At 42.8% G+C, this 21,912-nt stretch overlaps 1 long non-coding RNA gene across 1 annotated transcript; it reads left to right on the forward strand.

Moving 5' to 3' along the window:
• The first annotated feature begins 307 nt into the window (after positions 1–307).
• Positions 308–19,425, forward strand: LOC106016098 (uncharacterized). The gene is made up of 4 exons (XR_011808396.1): positions 308–447; positions 7,632–10,124; positions 13,307–13,457; positions 19,150–19,425. It is a non-coding gene; the product is annotated as an uncharacterized lncRNA (long non-coding RNA).
• The last annotated feature ends 2,487 nt before the right edge of the window (positions 19,426–21,912 follow it).

The following is a 21,912-nucleotide window of genomic DNA, read 5'->3' on the forward strand; positions in this document are numbered from 1 at the left end:
CACACATATTAGCAGTTCATGGAAGAATGGGGTGATAGGGGCACGTGTCTAGTAAACATTTGTCTGCACACACCACACATTTGCGAGTCCAGTAAACAAGACCTAGAAGAAGCCTTTCTTCTCCTTTTTAGAGGAATGGCATCAGAAATCACAGACGTGCTCTGATAAGCAATGTATTCACTTTTCCCTTTTTCCACACAGCACGTGAAATAAATTGGGTGATAACCAGCAGCTGGGGAGAAGGGAGAGCCCTTTGGAGTGAAAGTTGATACTGAACCAGCAGAGGGAGCCCCACAATATGAATTCTTTCTCTTTGCAGAGGATGACGGCCTTGGGAGGTGGATGTTGTGAGAAATCCTCGCTGGCCACTGAAGGCCCTGGCTGTCTGTGCTGCTTCTTCCCAGATCCCAGGAATCACAACAGCAACATGATGTCACGTTTCGTTGGGTAGGAGTGCTTTTCTGGCATGCTTATCATGTAATTTAAAAGGTCTCTGTAGTCTGCTGAAGAACTAATCCTGGTATAACTGTATGGTCCTCTACTTATACAATGATGTGCTAAGCTTTTCTTAGTGTACCGTGCATCTGCACTGTTGCCCTTGCTGCCTGAATCCCTTGCTCTTAACAAAGACACCACAACGAAGAGCCCGACTGTGATATTAAATGGTCTCTTCCAAGCTAAGACATAGGATATCTCAACAAAGTGCCTGGTTGGGTCACAACCTGTTGTATTACTTTTAGAACTAGTTCCAATGCGATGGGTGCCAGGACACTGAAGGGACATGGAGCTTAGGGTCAGCAACCGAGCCCTTTCTTCATGTGCCAGACAGCTTTGAGCCTCCACTGTCCTCCCTGGCAGGGACCTGCAGACTTGCACCCTTTGGGCATTTCACCTTCCTCAGCTCAGGGGTCCTGAAAACCAGCACGGCTGTGGAATGAGCTGCTCAGTCTCTCCAGATCACTTTGCTGAAAGTAGTCATGGACTGCTTCTGCCTCTAATTCCTTCACTCTACACGAGGAGCTAGACAGAAATTAAATACCCTCTTAGTGCGACATATTATCAGGGAGAGCCGCGCAACTGCAAGTTTCTTGTCATTAGTGTTGAAGTCAGGGATGGCTTCAGTATCTCTTGTCCTTTCCTCAATAATGCACTTATGCATTAGCATAAGCATTAAGCTGATTAGCATTGGCTTAATTGGTAGCAAACCAGGTTTGAGCTGAATGCGCTTGAAAACTCTGCTTCTTGAGTACTGCTGTGAGAGGATCTCTGTGAAACAGGGAGAAGGGTTTTATTCTCATTCTCTTTTACTGTAGCAATGCCCGAATCTTTCTGAATTATAAACAAGCAAACAGCTTTGATCAATACTATAACACCAGCGATGACCATTATCTGCCAAGGAGACCTTTTGGAGGTTGTGGTCTCTTCAGTTTCCCTACTCTTTAGAGTAACTTTGCCAGCTTCCCTGCATCACATTCATTTACTAACTCCCTTTTTCCAAAGACAACAGCAATGTGCTTTCCAGAACTGGCCACATTTGCATTTCTTTACCCCTGGCTTATGACGAAGCGTCTCCAATTCCCCAGCTTTCTCCAGTGGCCCATGAGTGTTTTGGCTAAGGAGACTGTTACTTAAACCTCGTGCTTCTTTGCCTTTTAAACACTTGTTTGGTGGGTGATTAAATCTCCCCCTCTTTGCTCCTGCCCTCGCCCACCCAACTCAGCTGGTGCTGACGGCAGCCAGCTCCTCAGCAACACCGGGCTCGCACCTCTGGGATTTGGGGCTAGAATTATCGAGGCTTTTATCACACACTGATGTTAGGCTCAAATTGAAACTCCCGCATCTCTCTGCGTACAGTCCCTGTCTGCTTTTCATGTCAGTCAGCAGTTTCTTAACCAGCAGGCCTTCATAGCCTTGGCTGTGAATTAAACAAACATCAGCCTGCCTTGGGGCAGAACCGCGATCGCTCCTGAGATTCCCTTCTTCTGGTTCTGTGACATGTACAGAAAGCACACATTTCACAGAGCTGTGCAAGTACAGAGCTCAGCCAGCACAGCTATAACCACAAGCCTCTCTCATTGTGCTGCACATTTGCCAGCAACGTGCCTCACGCAAAGTAAAGACGTGGATGTGGTGAGAATCCAGTTGCAGATTTCAAATGGTTCATTGTCCATTCACAGAAAACAAAACAAAAACAAAACAAAACAAAACAAACAAAAAAACCACAACATTTTAAATCAAGGTATTCTGCTTCTGTTCACTGTTTGGGACTCAAGATAGCATGGTTAATTTTGAGGATGTTAATAAAATAAAGTGCTTTAAAATTATGTTTCCAAAAGGTTTAGTTACTAGAAGAAGCTAACATTGATAAATGAATAAATGATAGATTTATTCACTTAATTCACTTTATTCACTTTATTCACTTAAGACTAACTAATTTTAAAAGATTATTTCTAGGGAACACCTTATCTGTTTGTTAAGAAACCTCAGGGCTTTAATTGAAACAGAATACAGCTGCTTTTAAAAAAATAATCCAGATACAATAGTTATTCTTACTCCTAATACGCTCAACTTGTATCAGTTAACCTTAAATTAAGTAAAAACATTTGCTTCATGAACCCAGCATTCCTAAACTTATATTGCTGGCAGACTCTTCCTCCATTTTCATCCTAGCTCTTCATCCAAGCTATCACTGTCGGAGCCTCTTAACTGCTGTATTTGAGGTGCCTAGAGCAGGCAAACAATATAAGAACTATCTGGTTCCCATTACTGTCACAGAGCAGCCACCCTCCCTAGGCTGGGAGTGTTCGTGATGCCAAAAAGCTAATTAGGTCAGTGTGTCAGCTTAAACTGTGCAGGAGATGAACATTAAATGTTTACTAAATTTAGCTGTCTGTTGCTGGATCTGGAACGTCTGTTTTCCAGGATGGAGCAGGAGCAGAGACGCAGGGCTTTAAATTAATCAAAACCAGCATCGTTAAATGCATACAGAAAATGAAGTGGCAGTCAGGCTTACAGTAATTATTGCATTATCTACATTATAAGGCCGAGCCAAGGCTGAAGAAAGAGAGGGCTTTCAGAAAGTACATCCTGCAAGCTCTGAGATGGTTTGTTCTGGCTGTAGTTTGGTGCAACTGCCTAGATAAATCACCAAAAAAGTGATGGGCAGGAAGATTTTTGAAAAGCACGCAACACGAAGTTGCAGATGTGAGTTAGGTACCTACAACTGCGTTTACATTTTGGGACATAGGAGCACTGTCTGGGTCCTGGGTCTAGACGCATGCCCCAAAGGCATCTCATCTTTGTTCTGATTAGACTTCAGCATGCGCTGCCCTCTCCTCAGGCCGTATGCTTACCGCCGTGGAAGAAATCTGGGTGCACACCCCAGAAGGCAGCACTGCAAGATCCTGGCAGGAAGTCAGCTGTGAAATCAGGAAACCAGGCCCAGAGCCCAGATACATCCTCTTTGCCATTGGGATTTTTAGGTTTTTAGGGCATTGGTATGAGCACAGGGCACCAGCTCACCTTTCTGCCAAAAGAAGAATTATGTGCTGTTTTTGCAACACAGGGATTAAAGCACTCTGTCATAAGGTGAGATTTTGGTTAATGACATTCATCCCTAAGGTGATTCTTATTCTTACACAATCGCTGACAAATCCACCACAATTTATTGCTTTGGGAGAGGGAAGTTTGAGGCATAACAGTGACATGCTTTTGTTCCTTTGCTCCTTCTGGTTCATGAAATTGTACGGGGAGGCCGTAGACACCCCGTTTCCTTCACTGTAGCCCTTAATACCATGGGATCTGAAAAGTCCGTGCCTTCACTGTTGGGTCAGGTTGCCAAACGTTCTGGTGGCAAAGCCAGTGATTTGAGACAAGTCCTGGGAGAAGAGAGGAGAAATTGTGATCAATGGACTAAAAAGGAAAAGTACCTCAAAGCCAGCTAAGTTTAGTTTTAAAGCTTGACAGATGATCAAGAATACCAGTTGATATGCTTTTCCTGCACTAAATGAATAGATTTATTTTCTGGTACTAAAAACTGTACATGTGCTTATTTTTAGATGGCATTGTGTAGCTTATGCTCACTCAAACAATAAGCACTGGGGAGTTGATGTAAATGTATGGCTGGAGTAAAAATAGATGTTTTGCTCTATATTCTTTCAGCTTCTTGGACTGGATGTTTCTTAAAGTATCTGTGTGGAAACAAACACTGTCAAAATGAAGAGGGCAAGTGTTGTCTCTGTTCCATGTAACCTAATAACCTGCCCAACACGAAGTCTCTGTTTTATGTTCTTCCAAAACATACTCCAGACCGTGTAGTCACTCGAGACGTGTAATCAAGCAGAAGCTGCTGACCTATCAGCAGCCAAAGCCTACTTCCTAAAAGAGCTGTTGTCATCTACACTGTCACAGACTTTCCATATAATCCTTATTTCTGCTAGCCAATAGCTAGTGTGCAAGTAGGCACTTTTTTCCTCCAGGTGTCTACAAAGCAGAAAGGGAACTAACTGATGGGAAGAAGGAAATCTACTTTAATTGTTTTTATCTAATACGACTACCAAGAACATACCTTTGAGGCATGGTAACAACAATATCTACCATTGAACTGTGTAATCTCCATTTGCCTCAATTTATCTGTTATGAATTTACACAGCGATCAGCATCAGCAGAACTTGGAGATGAGGCATCCTTCCTGTGTCATGGCAGCTCTGGTGAGATGGTAGCCATCAAGAATCTCCCCCCAACCCTGACTTTTTTTTTTATTATTATTATTATTTATTAAAATAAAATACCAAAAGCAAAGGCTCTGTTCCTCAGGGGGTGCTCCTGGCTGTAGCATGCTGCTCAAGCTGCCCAGGCAGCTGCTGACAACTGCAGCCACCAGCTGAATCCAAGAGGCTCCCTAGCATGGACCCAGCTCAGCAGCCATGTAAATAATACCCTGTAGGCATGAAACAATTATTGGTCAGTAACAATCACACACCAGGCAGAATAGGTACTGAATAGGGAGAAGTAATCTCTTCTCCTTTGTCCCCATCCATCTGTCCTGTTCTCCCTATTAGACCTCTCTCTTCTGTACCAAGGTATTTTTAATAGTTATGTATCTCATTTGCATTTTATACTTAAAATAAAGAGGGAGGAAGGATGAGAGGATAAAATTCCTAGAATTAATGGTTGTTGACCCCTAACCTTAAGCAGTGATATTACCCTTCAGTAAGTTCCTCCTCTGTCAAGTAGATGTACCCAGGAAATGAAGATTAGTTTCTTAACAGCTGTCCTGGAAACTACATCCCTATTACCACTCTTTTTGAACACAGTAACCTAAATAAAGTTAAATGAAGTTATCAGACATGATCTCATTTTGAAAGAACTGATGTCACTAAAATAACATTCTAAATTCACCAGCCTAATGTGATTATTAAAGAGGAATGTGGTCTATTTAGTACCATACTGACCTAAGCAAGACTTTTTATTTGTAGCAATGGTACTCCTGCTGGCATTGGGTTAGCCCTGCTGATATTGTTACTTCTTAAACAATATTTACAATATAGTAGTGAATAATTTTAGTGGCCAAGATTTATCATATAGAGCTTAAGATTTTCAGTAAAGTATTTAAACCTAACAAAAGCAGAGCTTGCATTGATTGAAAGATGAAAAGTAACAAGAAGCTGGTAAGATCAGACAGGCATCTTTTGCCTTTTTAGAAAAAAAAAAAATAAAAAGTGACTTCTGATGTTCCTTTCTGTGTAGGTTGATGCCGGGGATGAGGGGAAGTTCTCAGAAAAGAAAATGTCAGACATGGTTGTATTCTTCCTTTGTCCCTACTACAGTGACCTTCTTCTCCCCAGCCTGTGATGTTGAGCCATCATGCCTCCTTTGCTCTTCTACCACTTATTCCTTCTCAGTGGCCCCATTCCTTCTCATTTTTCCCTTTCTTCAGTGCTGACCTCACAACCTCAATCTCCTATTTTTATATAGCTCTTTTCACTGGCGTATCTGTCTCCTGAAAGCGCCCACGCACCTACCCACACACAGATCCCAAATAACGTGCTTTCACTTCTTGTGTTTTCTACCATGAGTTTATAGCCAACATGTATGAGCACAACGCATACAAATATATGCACATAAATGCCCCTATAGGCAACTTGTGAATGAACTAGGAACACTTTTTTTTTTTTTAAATATCTCTGTGAAGGCGTGTGTACCCAGGCTTGCCAGTAAGCTGTGCCAAGTATGCTCCACATAGGCAGTCGCTGAACTAAATGATGGTACTATGAGCAGGAGAGCTGATACACTGGAGGAAGATATTCCATGGTTGTTAGAGAAAGAAATTTCCTTCTAAAGCATGCTTCATCCCATCCTCAGGTGGCTGTTCAGAGCAGCACCCTGCATGAGCTGACACACTACTGGAGTGCCCCAAGCTCTCCTCACAAAGTGTCAGTCGTGCAGGGCACCAAGAACCAAGCTAGGTGTTCGGGGCAGTGCCCAATTACACTTAAATTTTTAGGTGCAAATTTATCAAAACTGAGTTGGCTCTGCTGCATGTGTCATGGGTAATACGGTATTTGGCACTACTCTTAAGGCCTGTTCCTGCAGTGGCATTGCTGAGAATGCCCTCTTTTATTTTTTAAAGAGTAATTGATTAACAGATGATTTGGTAAGGAAAAAAAAAAAAAAAGAAAGAAAAGAAAGAAAAAAAGAAAAAATAAAAAAGCCTTATCCATGTATATATGGATTCTCATGCTTGAAAAAGAGAGGAAAAATAGCAAAAGAAGTCCCATTGGTAGTACAGGCAATCTTTGAACCCCACTGGTGATTTTTCTCCGGCTGTAGAGCCAGCAGTACTGCCTTACATTCATTTGCTTTTAATTTGTAGGGGAAAAAAGTATCTTCCTCGCTGTAACACGTACATGTGAAATATGCAGCTTATTACTGAAAATGCTGTGAATTTTTAAAGTTTCTTCGGTAGATGAGTGTATGGAGAGCAAAGCTAAAAGTAAATGCATCCAGTAGAGGGAGCTCCAAAATCTTTTTTTTTTTTTTTTTTTTTTTTTTTTTTTTGTGGGGGTGTGACAGATGGCTCTTTGCTTTGAAATAGATGATCTCTGGTAGAATACTGGTTGTTAACATATAAATCCTTTGATGATTTTCATCCCCTTCTGTTAGGAATTCCCGTCTTTCATTTCTCACAATCCTCAATGCTAAAGTCATACCAGAATTTTTTCTGAGCATGGGAGTATTTTTAAGGCTTTTCTCACATTCTAAAACAATTTTTATACTAAAACAATTTTTATACATTTAAGTTAATTTCAACTTCAATTTTAAGGCAGTGGATAGCATATTTTTTTCAGAGCATTTAAAATACTTCTGCATTAAAATACTTCTGTTCATTTTTATTAGAAAAACAAACAAACAAACAAAAAAACATAGAAACATAGCATAGGAATTAATGAAAACTATCTTTGCTCAGCAAATATTTCCATTATATGAAACCTATATATGTGAATGTCAATATACTTTATCTCGTGGTCAAATCAGCCAGTCTGAGATGAGGCAGATAGATGGCAAATGATATGAGTTTTAAGCCCTCACCTTTCTCTACCATCAACACCTACTCTTCCCTCATTTTTCAGATTCATCGAAGAATGGTTGCAGATCCTGAGACCTCTTTGTTGCCTCTGATAATACATAAGTACTTCTCTAATATTCATCTGATTTGAAGTATGAATGGTAATCTCCATAAACCCTTAATTAATATAATATGACATCTAGTCAAATAAGAATGATATAAACATAGACAAATAAATGACGTAGTAAGTATGCTTTATTTTAGTTAACTTGAGAGAGAGAAAAAAAAAAAGGAAAAAAAAAAAGGAAATCTGTCTCTTGTTCAGAGTACTTAAACCTTTGTCTCTATAGAGAAGCGGATCCTAGCCTTCACAGGCCCAGTGGAAAAAATGTAAAGCAAGTGAAGTATGGAAAGAAATACCATGCTAGCTCTCCCTTTTGGCCTCTTTTCAATTTTTTAAAATTTCTTAAGGTTTTTGAGCCTCAGGAACTTGTAACAAACCATGTCTGCTGCCCTTGACGTTTATTCTTACAATGAAGACAGAAAACATATGGCATTTAGCTCCTGGTCATGTCATGCCACTAAAATTTCCAGTCTGTTGAGGCTTTTTATCTTTCTCTGGGTAAGAGGAGGAAGAGACATGATGGATGCAAGCTGAAGAGGAATAACTGTACAGTTCTTTAGCATCTGCTGTGTGTGCAGGAGGCATCTATAGAGTTGTGTGTGGGATGAAGGTCCATCTGAAACACTGTGTGGCATTGCCCTTGATGCAACTCCTTGTTCTGCCAAATAATTAATGTCATGATGTACTCCTTCTCATCTCAGCAGCCCCCAGATGCAGAAGAGAGCGTTGTTCGTTTTGCAGACAAGAAAGTGGTAAATGTTTGCTTGCTGCTGGCTGCTTGATTTGTGGACTCTGCTCTATGGACAAAAGAGAGCTGGAAGCCATTTGTGCAGTTCAGAGCTTCCTGTAACCAACTTCTGGATGTGTTGTGGCTGTGTTGGGCTCAAATATTCAGAAATCAGAATCTGGCTCCACAATCTGTTTTCTTCCTCTCTTCCCTCCCCTTTTTGATCTGCTTCCAAGACCTTCCTGTGGAGTCAGCGATGATGGCTGGGCATTCTGGATGTCTGAAAAGCCAGTGACTAAGTTAGGTGCAAAAATAGTGCTTGAGGCTTATTTTTGGAGAAGTTTACTGGTGTCTGATATAGTTTACTGTATACAAATATTGAAACACTATTTGTCATACTGCAAAGAATAGTTACTAAACAGGTTCATAATTATTTGTGCATTTTGAATGTGCTAAAGTTGTGTCACAAGCTATTGCTTATAAATACAGTGCTTTCCCAAGTCAGCCAACCTCACAAAGGTTGGAGAAGAAAAACTTCCATTTGATACCATCAGCCCAAAGCCTCCTCTCTCTCTGACTCGGTGCCAAGCAGAGCTGGGAGATCAAATTAATTCCTGGAAGTCCTCATGCTCTCAAACCACAGCTGAATTTACTCTTCAAGTACCTTTAAACAAGACTAATTTCAGGGATCCTGAGGAATATTCTCAAGAATTAAAGTGTTTTTAAAACACGTTTTTCTGTAAACTTTACCTCCCTCCTGCTTCCACCATGGCAGTGTCAGTCAAAGATCAATGCTCTTTTCCAGCAGCTCAGAGCTTTGCACCTTTTGTAGCTGTGTAACATAACAACCAGTGTTGTTACTTTCCAGCACACTGTCTGAAATACCTACTTTATTCAAGCTATGTCCAACAAGCTTGCCCTCAGAGCACGAAATCTGAGAGTGAAACAAACAGAAGAAACCCAGCTTTTGATCTGGCTTCTCATCCTTTACGCTCCCACGGGCTGACCTCAGCGCGTGACAGATGCGGTATAACGTGCAGCCTGCGCTCGTGCACGCAGCATGGAGCCCTCTGTCTCCAACAGCCACTTCGCTGCCAAGCACAGCTTTGGCCTGCTCTCTACCTCAAGCACCTTGTCCTTGCTGAGTCCGGATGGCTGCTGCCGCCCGGGGCAAGGTGCTGCCATTGCCACCACCTCAGCCTTGCCTGGATAAGAGGGGCAGTTGGCAGGTGCTATGGGAATGCTGGGAGGACTTGACTCATTTTCCTGCACAAAGGAAAATTCCTCAATCATTTTAGCCAAATCATGTTCCTTATCCATCTCCAGCATCCTTTCCCAACACAGAATATCCTCTGGGAGTTTTGACCCCTGAGGATGACGGATGGCTGCACAGCCCCCTTGCCCATTGCCCATTACCCAAGATGGCGGCCATGTCATGCCACACCCAGCTGGCACACACAAAATGGCTGCCCCAAGGTGCCGCAGCGCCCAGCAGCGAGCCTCCTTCCCACAAAGGGGGTTGCCGTCTCCCTGCAGAGCAGCCAAGCGGCATGTGAGGGTACGGGCTGCCAGCTGGAGGAGGGCCGGCAGGGATGTGGGGTGTGAGGAGCAGAGGAAACCTCGTGCATGGTGGGGAGGAGGAGGAGGAGGAAGAGAAGGAGGCCAAGTTCAAGAGGATGTCAGGGAAGGCCTGAGCAGGTGTGGAGGTGAATGCTGGGTCATGCTAGCGGATGGATATCCCTGTGGCAGGAATCAGTATCTGTAGGTTATCAGGGCTACAGGAAATTTAATTCTAATTGATGTTGGTGCCCTATGTTCATGAGAAGGATTCTTTTCAGATTTTTCTTTTAACTCCCCCTCCCATGCAGACCCTTTTACTCTGGATCTGCGTGACTCAAAAGCTTTCAGCAATCCACAAACCATTGTGCTAATGTGCATCAGATCTCTCAATGGAGGGGTGGTTGCACTTCCTGAGGGAATGCAGGTTATGCCTGTGGCATCGGTACTGCTATTGTCAAATCCTAATTGAATTGTACATCTCTTTCCAACGGAAATCAAAAAGCAGATTTAAAACTGAGATGCTCCTTAATAAATGCAATCTGACAAACAGTTTTTCTATTCTTGTTCTCTCCCCTTTTAAGCATTAAGTCAAAGAAGCTCAAAGCTTCACACATGAGGTTTTCAAAGTGTGCATGTCAATAGTTAGGTCTCTGAGGCCATTTTCTTTGTATTGAAGCTCTTTTTAAACTCAGTGAGTTTGGGATCCAGTCTGAAATACATATGTTAGCAATAAAACCAGGGGAATAAGAAAAGTGTGTTTTATACATACTTATTTCTGGTCTGGAGAAACACAGAAAGCTGAAAATTAAGAAATATTTCATGTGTTGTTTTATTGTTTGTTTTGGTTTGTGTATATCTTTTTATGCAGTATACGACTCTGCTGTCACAGCCGGTAATAAAAAAACAGATGCACAACAACTTCAGTGCTTTTGTCCTCCAGATTACAAGCAGCAGTACCTAATACTGCAGAGAGGGAATCTGTCCCATGTTAAAATGTTACTGGCACTTTTTTTTTTTTCCCATCAGAAATCCTAAACACAACAGCATATGAGCCTCTGCAAAGACAATTAACTCTCCCAGACAGGGACATAAGCTGCTGTGGAACTCTTAAGTTCCGTGGTAGTGCTGTGTTTATGTTCAGTCAGGCTGGCAAAGGTATTCTCCAGGTAGAAATAGCAAGTCTGCAGACAGCAATGCAGACGTCATGTTTTGTTCCAGAAACATCTGCCTATATTTAGTTGGTTTGCTCTTGTTGCTTGCTGAAGCTTTACCAAAAATCAGGCTAGTCTGTTAAATAGATTATACAACACCATTCTCTACTCAGTTGTCTTTCCCAACTGATACTTTGTGAATTCTGAACTCCCTATAGCTAGGCTAATAAGATAGCTTCACTTCTCAGGGCCTTTTAGGGCGTGAGTCTTCGAGATGCTGTCTACTGGTGGTTTACTTTTTGGGAGAGAGATGTCCAAGAGGTACCATTTGGCAGAGAAGTTTCCTTCTTTGTTCTGGACTCCACGTCCTGTCACATGGTTATGGCCCTTGCTGGAGGCCTCGGAAGCGATAAAAGAAGTTTAAGACGGGGTTTTTCAGCCTTGCCCAGCCCTGCTCCTTGGCACACATCCCTGCTTCCTGGGGGAGAGCAGCCAGCTGGATGCTCCACAAAAGCACCACTTCCAGCGAGGGTTATAGGAGTCTCAAAGAGAAGGATAGCTGTTAATGGAAGCGATGGAAGAGACTGATGAGAAAAAAAAAAAAAAAAAAAAGACCCAAATTTCTGTACACTTCCTTTTCATTTATTAACTCCTTGCAGTTATACACATTTTGGGGAGAATGAAGGGACATGGAATGATCAGGCCAAATATGCATAAAAATATTGTTATACATGACCTGACAGAAAGCATACCCAGCCCAGGGTTTGAATATTCTTGAGCTGAACAAGGCTATTACAGAATGAGTAGATGCTGCAGGAAACTAGCAAAAAAAAAAAAAAAAAAGGAGGAGGGGAAAATATGGCAGCACATCAAGGCCAAGGAAATCTGTGAGGCAGCAGTGAGAGGTCTTAGTGCAAGTGCTTGTTCCAGCACAGAGACAGAGCTTAGGTGATGTGGGAGGAATGGTAAAAGGCAGGACCCCCAGATGGATGCTACTCAGTCCAGGAGAGAGACCTGCTATGGCAGGGAGTGAATAAACTGGGGGTATTGTGAATATACTGGGGGTACTGTGCTGGGTGAGGGGATCTTCCAAGGACAGCCCTTGTGAAAGATGCGTGGACATTGAAAAGGAGACACTCTCATTGTCTTGCACTCATGAGCAGCTGTGATGTGTGGGTGGAGAGGATCTAACACTAGACGGCACACCAAACACATCAACTTGCTCCGGTTTAGATGCCATCATTTGTTGCTTACCTCAGTATTTTGGAGGCGTGGGCTGACTCAAATCAACAGTAATCGGCTGAAAAGTGAGGCTACAGTAGAAATGAAACTGCAGTTGGCTGCTTTTCATTTCTTTGCCTAAGCAGAGCAATTTATTTATTTATTTATTTGTTCATTTATTTTGGAGGGAGGGATTCAGAATTTCTAGCTCCCTACACTTACAATGTTGGTAGGAATGAATAATTAGATAATTAGGTAATATTCATTTTAAAACCATAGACGTGCTTCTGGCAATGATATGTTTTGAAAGCATTTTTTAATTTGAACTCAGTGTTGGCCTTGTTAATCGCTACCTTTTAGAAATCCCTTGCATTTGGAATCTCTGCAAGAAATATAATTGCTCTTGTGATTAAAAGAAGCCTTGGAGCACGGATAAAAAACATGATGTGTAGAAAAAAATTCTACCTAACATCTTTTGGCATTTATTTGTAATGGCATAATGACCATCTGCTTCCCAGAACCTGGAAAAAAAAAAAAAAAAGGATTTCTGTGCACCTGTTTTTATTGCAATGAATGTCAATATGTTGTCTTTCCTGTTATCACAGCACTGGGCTCTATTATCTCTTACTAATGCAAAACAGTTTATTCCTAATAGAAGAAAATGGGTCATAAACGAGTGTCCTAGTTTTCTGCTGAATTGGGGCCCAAAAAAGTGGAGCAAATTTAAAGAGGTTTATATACTGTAGGGAAAGATGGTGATTATTATTTTTCAGACCAAAGTCTTCCTAATTTGCCTGTGAGTGTGTGAGGTGGTTTCAGTGGTACTAATAAATGGGTAATTCCTCCCACCCCCCTCCATTTAATGTAAAGAAATGAAGTGAAAAGTAGTTCAATTTCTATGTTGCTTGTATGGCTGTACTTGCCAGGCTGTCAGCAAGGTTTAACTTACTTCACAGACTTCAGGACCTAATTGTCATACAGCAAAGCACAGCAGCTTCTGAAGCCCAGTCGAGTGGGATTTTTGTACATGAAGAAGCACTGAATTGTTCAAGACTTTGCTGTCCCTCACTACTGACTCTGGATTGATGACAAATAGGAGACCACAAGGTTTGTTCAACATTATCGTAGTTATCATGTTTTTTTTTTGTTGTTTTGTTTTGTTTTGTTTTGTTTGTTTGTTTGTGTTTTTGTTTGTTTGTTTGTTTTTTCTTTGTTTTTTTTTTTTACTATGTGGAAATCTGCTCTTTACAAAACCAGTAACAGGCATTCCCAGTGCCTCAGGCTCCCCTTCCCTTGGAAAGTAACAGAGAACCTGCAAAAGCAAAGAGGAAGCAAAGTGACAACAGCTGAAGCCCATTTTAAGTATTTGTACATGAAGTGCCAGTCTTCAGTAAATTGAGAATCCATTTCAAACTCTGTTTAAAATCATAATGCAGAGACAATGTTTCTGTTCCTGTCAGTGCCCACAGCCAGAGCATGGTGGAGGTGCCCGTGGAGAGCCAGGAGTACAGTTTGTGTCGAAGTTCAGCTCGAGGACTTTGCTGGTTTAGTGCATCCACTTTGTAACGGGATCCAGGATGAATGGTTTCCTTTTCACAAGACCTTTTCCCTGCCTGTATTTCACAGGCAGGCCTTTCGAGCCGTTTGCATTACTCTGAAGCTGCCTTCTTGCTTCTTGGTGACCTTCCAGCTATAATTCTGTCGAAGCTGTTCACTAGCTTGCATTTGCAGGCTGTGCAAAGCATGGTAGGTAGCAGGGAAAACAGGAAGTTTCAATGCAATTCCCAGAGGTTATGTGCAGGACTGAAACCAAAAACTATCTTATGTTTGTTTTGGCCCACATAGCTGGAACCTAGCGCTGGGTAGTTATTAATGCTCAGCAAAACATTCCAGTGGGTACATACCCACGAACCTGCTGACTTCTCGTTGCTGTATTTAAAGAGATGCTGTAGAAAATAAAACCTATCCAGTGAACTTTAACTGCACTGCATCTGTTCAGATGATGTGGTTTCTAAGAATATGTTTTTCTAGAGCTCCCGTTACTTTTCTGATCATTCCTTGGGCCAGGGCAGCAGAACCGTCCACACAAATACCTCCCGTCTCCTACATGCCTTTTGACTTGTTTATCTGGGAGGAGGAAAAGGAAGAGAAACAACTCCTACACCATGAGAGCACGCTGAAGTTTTCCTCTGTGGAGTCCTTCATGGTGTTACCTCCTGCAGTGCAGCACAGACCGCTTGCTAGCACAGGTGGATTTTTTTTAACATTCCTAATCCATTTTCCTCCTCTCTTTGCAAATACTTATGGTTGTTTCACCTTCCCTTGACCTAAACGCTAATGTCTGGCTTTGGTTGGAATACAATTCTAAACCAGGAAATAGGAGTCAGTATCTCATGTCTGATCAGTCATCAACTCTAGCCAGTACAAGAAAAAGACTTAAAAAATCTTACAATAACCAAAATCAAAACTCATGCTGATCTATTAAGAAATCAACTCTGGGAGTTCTCTCTGTCCTCAGAATGTAGAGGTTGGACTGTTTTTAAGAAAATGAGAAGACCAAGATTTTATCTTAAAATTGTTATCACATTTGGTGATTTAGGGCCCACCTGGAGTTGCACAGTGCGTTTCAAAGAGTTTACTCCCCTGGGAGAGTGGCAATGATTTTCGCATGTAAAAAGGAATTTCTGGTACTAAAGCCTCCTACCAGATTTAATTAACGCTCTCACTGGCCTGCGTTAACTTCTCAGAAAGTGCTTCTCATCTGGGTCTTGTGATGATGTCTTAGGGTATCCGTAAACACTGCGTGCTGCGGAATGCTGCTATCGCATGGCTGTCTGCCCTGCTCACTCCAGTACATCTTTCTCTCATAACACAAGTCAACTGTAGTGATAACATTAAAAACAAGGCTGTTGAAACAAGATTTCAGGTCATGCTTTTGGCTACTGAATTGGAAACAACCAGTTACAAGCAAAACAGATGTAAAAACAGTCACTATCTACTTAGCATCTACACACTCTTTAGCTGCCTGACCTTCCTATTTATCACTTTTAAAGGCATTTGTTTCTGTTTCATATGTGTCGAACACTTTGTCTTGTACAATGCAACAGGAGAAATAGCAACAATTTGGTGCCTTTTGTGACAGCTCTAATCATCACCTGTAATAATTCTTTTAGCCATCATCACATGGAACTTTTTATTTTTTTTTTCTCTCTCTCTCTACTAACACCCTGGGAAGGTGTAGGAGATTGTTCTTTGTTGGGGGAGGGGGAACTAGAAATTTTGGTGGTGTGTGTGGGGTCAGCTCTGTATGATGAACAGATACAGCTAGTCATTTGTATAAGTAGTTGACACTAAAAAAAGATATGCCCTGCCACAGTTTAAATCAAGGTTTTTACCTACTAATTGGAATTTATCATCCACTTAACTGCCTTTCAAAGTCATTAGCATTGTTCAGCTGGGGAGATAGCTAAATTGTAACTGAGGCTGGTGGGCATAAGAGGCAAACATAAGAAGCAATCAAGCTCTTTTTAGTAACTGAACACCCTAGGCACAAAGCAAAGTTTAAATAAGTGCTGGGCTATGTCGTCCAACGCTGGCTGATGAGCATGTCTAATATTACTCTGATCCCTGCTCTGTAAAGGGCAACAGGACTTGTTCTGTTCTGAGTGAATAAGCAGTATACTGTGTAAAGGTAAATAAGCAGGACTATGACAAAATATGCTGTTATTACAATTAATGCAGACATGCCAAAGAGATGTTAAAGCTAACTGCTTGACAACCTACTGAGCGTCTCAGGTAGACGCTGCAGCACACTGATTTCTTCACATCCATGGCTGTCCTCCTAACAACATAACAACATGCAAGTACCTAATGTAAAACCAGCTCTGTCACAGCCATGCAACTCAAACCTGGACTACAAACACAGTGCTAGCTTCCCCAGATAAAGTTAAACCTTCAAACCTGGCTCACAGGCTGGGACAGAAAGGCACTACTGTCCATGTGCACAACGACTGCAGGCTCTTTTCCTGCTCCCACCAAAAGTGGGAGCTCCATACCAAATGAACTAAGTCTCCTCTTCTAGCATTACTATGTACTTTTAAGAAGGAAGTCCACCAAGAAGCTTGCCAAAGTCCAAGAATGTCATAGCTACTAGATACACTGGACACAGTGCTGACATGGCACCTCTTTATCCCTCAGGATGAAGGCCTGGACCCAGGCCTTTTACCTCAGACCTGGGTCCAGCTAAGACAGCTCGTCCTGCCTTAGTCTTCCCTGATAGCGAGACCCAACTTCCTCACGTGGATCCTCAGGGAATCCAGTCCAGAAGTGGGCTGCACTCTACAGCATTCCTGAGTGTCTCCAGTTCCACTCTCTGCTCTTCTAGTTCAATGAGTCCAACCACAGAGCACCCTTCATTTCCAAAAGTCATAAATGTTTGTGTTCATGGACGTGCAAGCATCACTTGGCTAGTCACAAGGAGACTACTTTCTTCCTCCCAGGTAATCACTTCCCTTTCTTAAACTCCTGCAGGGGCTGTAACCTGAGGACCTTAGTTTCCTTACAACGTGACGAGAGTGGAGGCTGGTTGTATGTAAGTTCCTATTGTTACTCCAGGGCAGGAAGCCAAGCGTTTCTCTGTAGTCTGATTCCATTCAGTTGGCCTTCCTGCTGTCCTCATCTTACTGCAGGCTCACCTGAAAACCAAAACTCTTGTCCATGTTAGATATCTCCTCGTGGTTACTGCCACCTCTCACATCTCGGGGTGTAGCCTCAGCAGAGACAGAATGCAGCCCCTGGAGATGTGTTAAATCCACGCTCATTGCACTACACACTGAGATGATTAGACAGTGCTTTCACCGCAGCCCCCACCAATGGATCTGAGCAACAGTGCTAAGTTGCATCACTGCATCATGTATAGTTCTTGTAGCTTGTTTCCCCTTCTCTCCTTTCTTTCTCTTCTGTTCATATTCTCCTTCCTTTTGTTCATACCTTTATACTTGCTTCAGGCATGCCAGCATAGTAACAATCTACACAGAGGAATTTCCACGCTGTGAACTCACTAAATATGACAGATATAACAGTGATAAGTCATCTTAAAACTCCATTTTTAAATCTTTATGCCCTAAGAAATCCAAAACAAATGCTGGAAAGTTTTGCTGCAACATGAATGCTTCAGTGAGACCCGTCTGGGAGTTCTCTATTGAAAATATATGGGTTATTAAAACACCTAACTGCTCCAACACTTATAAAAATATGTTTAGGATGATAGCTGACAGTGGTCTTTGCTTGGCTGATGAACTGGAGGATCAAATGAAAGAGCAGAAAGTGAGTAAGTTGTGAGGGTTCAGATTACGTACAGCAGTCCCCTTGAACAATCCGGGCTCATGGATGCTTCTGTAGTAACACTTTGTGCTCTGTCCCACTGAACAGAACGGAAGAAGTCCAATTCTGAAATATAATTACCAATAATGGACTGAAAGTAGCCCTGAGGAGAAGGACCTGGGGGTGTTGCTTGTTGAGAGACTTGACGTGAGCCAGTAATGTGCAGTTGCAGCCCAGAAAGCCAACCGTACCCTGGGCTGCGTCACCTGAAGCGTGGCCAGCAGGCCAAGGGAGGTGATTGTCCCCCTCTGCTCTGCTCCTGTGAGCCCCCACCTGCAGCACTGCGTTCAGCTCTGGAAGGGCATGGACACAGTACAATGAGTCCAGAGGAGGGCCACAAAGATGATCAAGGGGCTGGAGCTCCTCTCCTATAATGACAGGCTGAGGGATTTGGGGTTGTTCAGTCTGGAGAAGAGAGGGCTCTGGGGAGACCTTATAGAGGCCTTACAGGGCCTAAAGGGGGCCTGCAGGAAAGCTGGGGAGGGGCTCTTTGTCAGGGAGTGGAGTGATAGGACAAGGGGGGGATGGTTTTAAATTAAAAAAGGGTAGGTTTAGATTAGGTATACGGAAGAAATCTTTCACTCAGAGGGTGGTGAAGCCCTGGCACAGGCTGCCCAGAGAAGCTGTGGATGCCCCATCCCTGGAGGTGTCCAAGGCCAGGCTGGATGGGGCTTTGGGCAACCTGGTCTGGTGGGAGGTGTCCCTGCACATGGCAGGGGCATGGAACTGGATGGGCTTTCAGGTCCCTTCCAACCCAAACCATTCTGTGATTCTGTGATTATGTGGTTGAGTCATAAAGAATGAAAGTAGCCATACATTTGACATCACTTGTATCTTTTTATCTGAGGAACAGTCTATACAGCCTTATTTGCAAAACCTGCTCATCCCTATGTAGAAAACAAACAAACAAAAAACACAACACTCTTAGTTTCTGTACATTACATACATAGTGCTCACAGAGGAACTTTCAAAGTGTGCACCACATTCAGCTCCTATGTAAATACGCATGACTCCTTCTAAAGTACCAGGAGTGGATTTACCTGCTGGTAAACCCTGTCCCTATAGGACTGAATTTGGCCTGAGATTTCTGTATCTGTCATCTTATTAATTCCGGGCACGCAGAGCCTTTTGGAGGTAACTCCAGTGAGGTGTGAGCAGCAGCATCCAATTCCACGCTCCAGTTTTACACAAACATATAAGGCAGCAGGGAAAGCAAAGATGACAGGTCACACTTCCCGTCACCGCAGTGAGAAGATGTGTATTAATGGCTTAGAAATCAAATTAGCTGTTCCTCCTCTTCTAGTAAAAGCTGGTGTGTCAAAGGTTGCTGTCTCTCAGGAGAATGGCGGGGCACAGATGGCTGAAAATCCTGTTACACTTTGATGCAGAATAAAATTTTGGCCCCATTTTCTTTCAGATCCTGGGACTCCTGTGGAAGCCACCCTGTCGCTGGCTGGCTGGGCTCCCTCCCATCCAACCACTTCCATCTGTAGCCATCTTTCCGCTCTAATTGAACAGATTTCCTACCCAGACTGGTAGCTGCTTGCCAGACAGTGTTACATGGCTGTCAACAAATGGGCTGCAAATCACTTTTGTATTTGTTTAAATGAAGTTTCTTCCCTTGTCTTTCATTTGTCTTCAGTGAAGGTCAAGGTCAGCAGTTAGAACCCTTTTAAAAATAAAAAAAATACTGTTTCTTTTCCAGTTCGTGTCTGTTTGTAGGAATTTATTGCTTTTTACAAACGTGTTTTAGTGCTGGATTTACTTCAATATTAGATCCTTTACATAGCAGTGTTACCTGTTCGTCTTTTCTGAGAATTCACTTGCACCCTTCAGTGAGACATTCAGAAGCGAGAAGTGAGACATTTTAAAAGCTGTCAGATAAATTGTTAAATTCCTATTTGTTAGACCAATAACGGCCAGAAAATCTGTGGAATTCCAGGATATTCCTCCAGCCTCTGCTTGGCTTTGCAGCAGTTGCAGACGGGTTTGTCAGAGTAGGTTAGTGCTTTAGTCCATCTTGCATTATGCCCCTGGCCCTCCAGAGGAGGATGGTCATTTCTTGCGCGTTGGGGATCAAGTCCTGTTCCACAAAATGCCCAGATAATTGCAGGCTTTTCTTCAGGGATTAAGGGTGCCCAGCAATTTGGGTGGTGGTGGGAGAGAAGAGGCTTGCTTCTTGCCTCCCTCCCACATACTGCTTGGCTTCCGCCTCCGACACCCACTGTCTGCACACAGAACTCTTTGCAGGGTGTTCAGCCACATTTGCTGGCAGTTGCCAAAGCACTTTGAATCGCAGCTTTTGTGACATTTCTGATGTATTGGGGAATAGAAAGTCATCTAGAGAAATCGAGATGACTCCTTTTTATCCCCTCTAGTCCTCTACAACGAAGGAAACTCATGGAGGCAGTGTCCAGGAGTCCAAGAGGGAACTGCAGGCACTAGAACTTCATTGGAAAAAAAGCATCCCAAACTTTACATAAAAGACCACCAAGTATCTACTGTTACTTTAACCTGAGATTCAGGTGTGAAATCAAGTCTCTAGCACTGCCCTTCCCGATGACTGCCAGCTGATACACGGCTCACCCGGGTGATCAGCTTTCAGATTCTCTGAGTGATCTTTTTCACATGCAGCTTTTTGCTTCCTGAAGAATTTAGGTCGATGTATAATTCAGTCCTTATTCAAGAGCAAAGATGATTAGGTTGTGCAGACTGAATGGAAAAGGATAGATATAACTAATTTATTTTTTTTTGTTGTTTAAGTCTGTGAGGTAGCAATTTGGTTTAATTCCCAAAACATACTGCTTTTCTGAAGAGTATAGAAGAGTCCCATCATTTCCTTTGGCTCTGTATAGCTTGCTGCAAATGGTTGCCCCTTGAAAGCATGTGTTTGCCAATTGTAGGGATGATTTATTTTGCAAGGTGTTTTCAGGAGCAGGACGTCTAGGTTTGAAATATTAAATTTAAGTTAACGAATGCCCCAGCTCCATCATTATCATTATTTTCTGTTACTTCCCTGTTCATGGCATCCTGTCAGTCAAGCTGCAGGAGCCTGACGTACCCTCCAGACAGCCTCTTCTGTCCCATCTCCATCGCTGCTCTTCCTCCGTGTCACCCAGAGCCACCTTGCTCGTATCAGGGAGGAGACCACCAAAGACTCCAGCTTCCCATCTCCTGCAGTAACACTCGTCTTGCTCTTAAAACTTCCCATCCTGCAGCATCTGCCCATGTGTCCCCATGTCCCTTGCCTCCTCCCCCCACTAGCACCTTAGTCTTCCTGTCCCCACCTGATGGACCGTCCCCTCAGCTCACAGCGGGCTCTGGGGCCCCAGGGTGTAGAGAAGGACGCCCCAGGGGTCTTGCTTGTGCACTTTGGCTGGACTCTTTTCTCCTCTTCACCAGAAGATGGAAGGAGAGAGTTTCTAGGCTTTCAGGCTTGCATAAACAATGGGAACAGCGGTTACGTGCCTCGCAGCAGAACTTTAAAGGGAGAACCCATCATTTTTAACACAGAATGACTCAAATTATTGCAGTTTAACTAGGAACCATCACTATAAAAATAAGATGTAAAGCAACTGACAGAGAAAAGCCAAGCTCCCAGTTGAAAGGATCACTCATTTCAACAGCTCAGCTGGCCTTAGCAGTGTGAATAAAGCTCTAGTGAACATCCGTAATTTATCAGAATACCTTCCTAAGCTTTGGAAGCTTCCTAAGCTCTCTCCTTAGTAGAGAGCTGATTTTTTTTTTTTTTTTTTATTGTAACTCAAATTACGAAAGGACAAGGGAACTTCAGGAAAAGCATGCGGCACAGTACGTTTGTGTGGGGTAGGACAGAACAGGATCGAATTCTTGTTTGGCCTGGATGAAAAGCCGTGTCAGAGGGCACTGTTCGTGGGAGCAGTCACATTCTGCTCCTTTATTCTCTCTCCATTTTCTCAGTCTCTGAGGATGAGAAAATCACTGAAAACCCAATCTTCTGAACGTGTCCTTTGTTTGACGATACTGTGATGAAAGGTTTAGGAAATACTCAGGTCTGACCAGTCCTCTTCCTCGACCTAATGTAGATACTAACATTGACTTCTCTGGAAGCAGGTCCACGAAGCTGTTGGGCTCCCTCAAAATGCAATAAATGTAATGCTAATGAAGGAAAGCTATTATGTTAATTGAAATGGGATCAATT

This window comes from Anas platyrhynchos, chromosome 3 (genome assembly GCF_047663525.1).
Source record: "Anas platyrhynchos isolate ZD024472 breed Pekin duck chromosome 3, IASCAAS_PekinDuck_T2T, whole genome shotgun sequence".
Classification (NCBI taxonomy): domain Eukaryota; kingdom Metazoa; phylum Chordata; class Aves; order Anseriformes; family Anatidae; genus Anas; species Anas platyrhynchos.